Source organism: Priapulus caudatus, unplaced genomic scaffold (assembly GCF_000485595.1).
Source record: "Priapulus caudatus unplaced genomic scaffold, Priapulus_caudatus-5.0.1 Scaffold104, whole genome shotgun sequence".
NCBI classification, from domain to species: domain Eukaryota; kingdom Metazoa; phylum Priapulida; class Priapulimorpha; order Priapulimorphida; family Priapulidae; genus Priapulus; species Priapulus caudatus.
Window position 1 is genome coordinate 286,600 of NW_014577165.1, and position 6,892 is coordinate 293,491.

Consider the following 6,892-nt stretch of genomic DNA (forward strand, 5'->3'; position numbering starts at 1 on the left):
CGGAGATAGGTACCGCCCTATGCGCCTATGTTCCACATAGGCCCGGGAAGAATTTAACATTAACTTTTAACACCGACATATGCCGGCAAATTATTTGGAGGGCCAGTAACATTGGCAAAACACCGGCCCTCCGAGCCAGTGGTTTCAGCCGTGTTAGCAAGATCTCAAGATCTCAAAAAAGCTGGGCTCTGTTTTGGCGGATCAGGAAATTTCTCGACCATGATTCCTGCCTAAAGTTTTACTTTGGCTTTGTTTTGCCTGATATTGATTATTGTATTAATATGTTGTGTGGGGAAATGCCGCGAAGAGTTTTAACCTGCAGAAACGGTTTGCGCGCTTTATTGTAAAGTTAGTAGACCTTCAGACGCCCGCACTGCATGAAGAAATCTTTTCGCAACTAGGTTTTATGACTGTTTGCCAACGTTTTTATAACCATTGATCTCTTTTAACTTACAAAATTTTACGTATGCAGGCACCAGCTTGTTTTTTTTTTTAACTTTTAAACATGAAGTGAGCTCCAGACGGACGCGTAGTGTGTGTGCAGATAAGCGCGTTTGTATCCGCCCCGTGAACGGCACTGAATGGTAAGAAAATCTTTTCGGTGTGGCTGCGGCATGGCTGAGTGGAACATAATCTCCCCGAGGTTCGAGATGCTCGCCCACCATATTCTTCTTTTAAGAGTCCGTCTAAAGATAATCTGGCCCTATCAATGGGCGCATTGGGCTCCAGGGTTTCCCTCACGTTCGCAAACGGGGCCGCGCCACGACCCGTTTAGGAAAAACTCCCACCTGTTTTCAATGTCGTTGGCGCCTCGTTTAAATAGCTCCGCCCCCCATTAAATTCCCCCACAATAAATAGTTTGCCAGCCGGCGGAATCCGATCGTCAACAGAAGTATAATTCGATCCAGGATACCTCGCGCGTGTATTTTTTACAGTACACCATGCACTGCAGACAATACAACAGTCAACCTGTGCCAGGCACCAACACTATGTAACCCACTCTGGCTTATATTATGATATATCAAGCCACCCAAATCACCGTCTATGGTGTGGTGGCCCGATTTTACGCGATTAATTGTGTACGTGGTAAAGAAAAAGCACGCCCCCCTAAGTTTCCCCCCCCCTCCCCGCTTCCCTCCCCTCCCCTGCTTTGAGAATTTCATCCGTGGGGAGAACCCTTGCCTCTACTTAGCCATGTACCAGCATTTTAGCTTCTAAGTACCTTCAACTCTTATTAGTGTAATTATCTTAATATCTTTAACTGTTACTAATTTGCTTGAAACGGCCATGTGAAAGATAGTCGTGCCATTTTATGTCGGTCTGTACCGTGACATGTTCTACCGTCGTTAATAAAGTTTTTACCTTACTTATTTTTACGTTACCGTACATTTTTTATTTAGTAGCATTAATTGAGCAAATAGCCTGTTTTACCCTGAAGAATATCACGCCATAATTGTATCACCGATTTTACAAATTTGAAATCGAAGTGCAAGCATGAAACATGACGATTGCACAAAAACCCTTCCGGAACCATCATTCACAGGATCTGCGATTATAGTCTGTTCAACAGCTACTAGTTATACTGCGTGCGCACACTACAATTTTCAGAAAAAAGCAAGAGTCGGTGAGTCGTTATCTTTATTTTTGAAAAAAAACAAAAATTTGTGAGGCTGGTAAATTTATGGTGAAGGGTTGGTAAATAAACTGCTGTTGCCAAGACCAACAAGGATCATTCTCCTTTCTTAGAAAACCACTATTATCCTACAACACATTTCACTGACAAAACAAAAATCGAAACTTTCCCGAACAATATCTAAAACTATGTCAGCATTTAACCAACATTCAGTTGTGTTATATCAATCTTAAAGTCATGGTAGACTCTAGGATTTTTATGGCATACAATCTCTAACTTACTGTATAACTCAAATCGTCTATTACCACACGTATTTGTTACCAGATACCTAATATTAATTGTTATATATTAATTACACATCAACGCACGAAAATTTGAACAGCGCACAAGGGTTTCTCCAAGGGCAGCTTTAGGCCTGGCGCCGGCCAGCTATGTTGAGCCCCGCCATCCTAAAATGCACGTGCGCCACGTCTAATATCATAAAGCCGCCATGCTGGTGTGAATACACAAGAAGTTCAAGCATAATATTTAATAAAAGTTGGTCTCGATTGCTCACGGGTACAACGGCATCCAACACACGAAGTCAAAGACAGTATCCAAATCCGCTAACCCTAACACTAACCTAACCGCTCGGCTATCTTTATATACGCATTTGTAATAGGTACCACAAAATTAATCTATGGTTTATAACCTCTTTTGCTTTCATATATTTCATCTGAACTGACAAATCAATCCAACCAACTGGTGTAGGCAGCTGGCACAATAATGGTTCATTTCATAATTCACAATCGCAGGTGTTTCTCTAGTCATCAAAGAATAATTTTTGAATTTTTCCGATGGCTTTTGCCCATAGCAAAAACAAACATTTCACCCCAACATGCAGTGCTTGAATTTACAACCACGAGTGCCAGATGCATCTCAGAGCTTCTACATCAAACATTTTCCGGGGCATGCCCGGACCACAGCCCCCCCCCAGCAGTGAGTAGTACCCACATGCTATAATTTAAAGCTTGAGCGAACCTGGTCGCCATGATCACCCGCGACCGTGCGCACCGCCAAAAAAGTTGCGTATTTGACAATTTATTTTGGCATCGTTACAGACCTGAGCTAATTACAAAAGTGCAATTATATTTATACCTAAATGTCTATTTAACCGCGAACATATTCCATTATTATGGCAAATTTATCCTATTAGTAACTGAAAATTATCAACTATAATCAACTGTAGTCGTTAGATTTAAAACATTTTTTAATAATATTGTCTAATGGTGGATTGAACCATGAAACTTTTTTATGTAGCGGGTAATGTTTAACCTAATTAAACGTGAAAATATCTAGAAGGCTTAGAGTAAACGATCCCTTTAAAGGTTACCTTTATACCACAACCTACTGAACCTAGTGTTTCCAACTGCACGTTCCAGCCCTCTTTCACCTGTGTGTCGGTCTCATTATATCATGCAAATTTTACCTAGGTTCCATCACCACCATACTCGATCATACTTGATCTGAATGTTATTTTACAGTTTCATAAACCAGTGTATTCACCAATTTCTCTTGTTAAAACACACATCATGTACACTGTTTGAAATTGTGATGCATAACTGATCATCTAAGTTGTGATCACCTGTAAAGTAACGTATGGAACCAAAAACTCTGCACTGCAGTGATGTATTGCTGTACTGTCTCATTTAATCCTTGCTTTCTGTCCTGAAATTCTATTATATAATTCTTACGCATCTTTTCCCGCTAACATAATCGCCAAATTTTGCAACTTCTGTCTCATATTTTTTTTCTTTTCCTTCTCTGTAAGTAATGACTAACTGGCAGCAGGTGCCCAATTAGAAGATTGCACCAACAATTTCACTAATAGTCTTTTGTAAATCTGTACTCTCGGCTTTCAGATTTGAAAAGTACGAGGAGACTGACTAATGACTCCGCCTAAGACACCATAGGGGGGTTTGTTTCAACGCTCTCATAGATCACACACCTTTAAGTAGACCTGAATGGAGAGCTGCCACTAAGAAAGTCATCACCTTAAAAAGGCATGATGAGAGCTCCAGCTAAAAATCACATCCCTTTAAAAGGGATGATGGAGAGTTCCTTGAGGCTCTCCATCATGCCTCTTGGGTGTGAATGGATGGAACATGACCAATCCTCAGTCTAGGTGAATGCCCGCAAACGAAAATGATAGGATGTCATCTCAATCCCAGCCTGATTATCATTCATCTTCACGCTCTCATTCATATCAAATGGCAGAAGTGATACTCTGCGCCGTATATCGGTTAATATCCACTCCTAATAGAGAGGTTCCGCGTCTTGGACTAAAATATAGCGAATATTACTACAATCGTGCGCGCCGGCTCATACCGGTTAACGAAAAGAGGAACATGTGTGGCGTGTAATCTGTAGACTGGTACTCGCTCCACCTCTCGGCTTAGTTAGCTCGATGGGATCATGCATCCATCGAGTAAACTAAAGCCGCAGAGGTGGGAGCGAGTACCAGTCTTATATAATCGGTGTCTGCGATCTGCACAATCACTGATTTACCATTAGGCGTGATAGTATATGTTATTATTGCAATAGATATTCAGTCGCAGGGTGGAGTCCCAATTTTCGGGAACAACGGTTTAGCACGTGTGGTTGGGGTGCTCCGCTTAGATTCAATGAGATACCACAGGTAGGTTTGCAGGGTCTTATTAGGCGTCACGAGAGTTGCCAACGCAACACATATGTTCATGGACTTGAGTTTTGTTTACATCTCGAGTGTTAGAATTTCACCAATTGTACTGCATATAGCTATCAACGCCAGCGTTTATAACATCTGGGTATGCAATTTGCCAACTTCTGGAAGATCTCTGAAGTGATACGTAGTATGGAGCAAAGTCTCTTGATTCACTAAGCAACGTAGCCAAAGCGCTATCTCGAGAAAATTCGTGGCAGTTGGAATCCGACACCCGGCTACGAGAATGGAGCGAGGCCACAAGCTTGTCCCGATCGTACTCATTAGGAAGTCTCGTGATTGACTACCTAACATTCTAGCCGAGTCAATTTTCATACTCTCACAGGACTTCAGAACCACAAAAGCCTGGATGCTACGATCGACTGTTCTCCGGTTTGGGTTAAGTGGTGTAATGCAGTCTACGACCTAATCTATCATGGTAAGCAGGAGAGTCCCCATCTACGTTATCCGGAGCAGTGTCTATGCACTCCCAGTCCTGATTATCCATCCTCTTCTATCCGTGCATGAGTCACGGATGAGATAAATGGCACAGCTTAGTCATCATGTCAGACACTGTAATTCTAAAGCCGGCTTGGTGCAGTTCTTCACACTTGGCCCTCGGTTGCTATTTTATGAAGAGTATGCTGCCGGTGTAAGAGATAATCATCACCCTCACTCAACAAATGGCCTACTGGAATACGGCGAATCATAGGCATTATGTATATAAATATAAGGTAAATGGTGTAGCGTCGTGCGCCGTGCGTGCGGTGTCCTGTGTGTTGCAGAGGAGCATTGACCGAGGCATTTACAGGTAATGTATAGCAATACTAGGCGAAAAGAGTAGAGAAACAGTTAAAGACATTGGTAGTAAAGTACATTCGTGTTTATGTCAGCATTGCTTTTTATTGAAAATGCTCCAAGGCGTCTGTGGTCCGCCATCTCTTCGGTCATTACTTGTTTCGTGATCACGCGGCTAGCAGCCTAAAAAAAGCTTGTGTGCTCCTCTACTGATACGCTTGCTGCGGCAGTTGACAACACGCGCAGGAAGGCGCGTGTGAAGGCATTTCTTATAGGCGAATAAAATGGCAGAGGTGCGCTGCTCAATGTACTTGTACCATGCGCGTGAACTGGTGTTCTGTATCCGTCAGGGCCGGCGGGCGTTGCATTGTGGCGTAATGATGAAAAATCGCGGAGACCCTCTATATTCTCAACCTTGACTATAGTGACTAGCGAGAGGTCGGGCATGCGAACATCCGAGACAGTCCCGCAGCGTTGAGCTCCTCGCCCTAGGCTCGGCTCTGGATTACGCTAGATATAAATAAATTATAATAAAACTATCGAATCCTAAACAAGCGGCAGAATACTTGCCTTCTTCTGTGGTAAAAACACGGCTGCTATAATTAGATTGACGCCAACATTGTAGACTGCAATATTGAATATCGCTATAGATTCAATGATCCGACTCACTGGATGAAATGATTCGAAAAACGCGGTGCCACCGTCGGATAGTTATCAGATGTCAGGTTTTTGTTTGTTTTGTTTTCTATTGTATCGCCAATAGTTTTACATCAACTTGTAAGTTGTAGCCGCCAATTTACGACTATAAACCCATATGAAAATATGAATACCTAAATTATTTATTCTTGATATCTACAATACTATTATTATATGTATGAGCACTGATGTACGGTGAGCTTGTAATATGTGCAGAAGGCAGAAAGGTTCGATATGATATGACTACTAGGCACTTTAATTAAATTAAAACAAATTTATTTTTTAGGGTTAAGGGTTAGGGTTAAGGGTGTTTTTTTTAAGTCCCTAGTAGTCATATCCTGAGTGCCAGTATCATATCAATATCGGCACGCTATCTGCTGGTGCGTAAGTATGTTTGCGGCAGTGGCTACGCGCCCGGAACGCGGTCGCCTAGCCTCTCAGGCTCACCATACCGGAGACCTGCCACTCACACAGTGATCGCGTGACTTCGCGTACACACGCCTTTGCGCAACGGGACGTCTCTGCCTGATTGCCGAAAATATAAAATAATATGGCACTGCTGCCCGTCTGATCCTTTCATCCGTCCTCTTCGCTCCTGCTCTCACTCTCTCTCGTTCGTCGTCTCTTCTCTCTCTCGATCTTCTCTCGTGCTGCTCTCTCATCAATCTCACAGGCACAGCGCACAGCCAGGGCCGTACGCAGAGAGGGCAGAGGGGGCAGCAGGGGCAGTTGCCCCCTAGCGACTTTTGCAGACGTCGCTCGCCACCTAGGAGGATTTTCAGCAGTATGCTTTAATGGGACAAATTTGTACATTTTAGAAATAAACTAGGAATGTGCAAAGGCATCTTAAATCAGTGGGAAACGTTAGGACAAGGGCATGGGGATGACTTGCCCGCCTAAACAGAAAATTTCTCTGCGTACGGCCTTGCGCAGCAGTCTTTCTCTCTCTCTACTCTCTCTCTCTCTCTCTCTCTCCTCTCTCAGGCAGGTTCAGCTCCCGCTCTCTCTCTCTCTCTCTATCTCTCTCTCCATCTCTCTGCTCAACA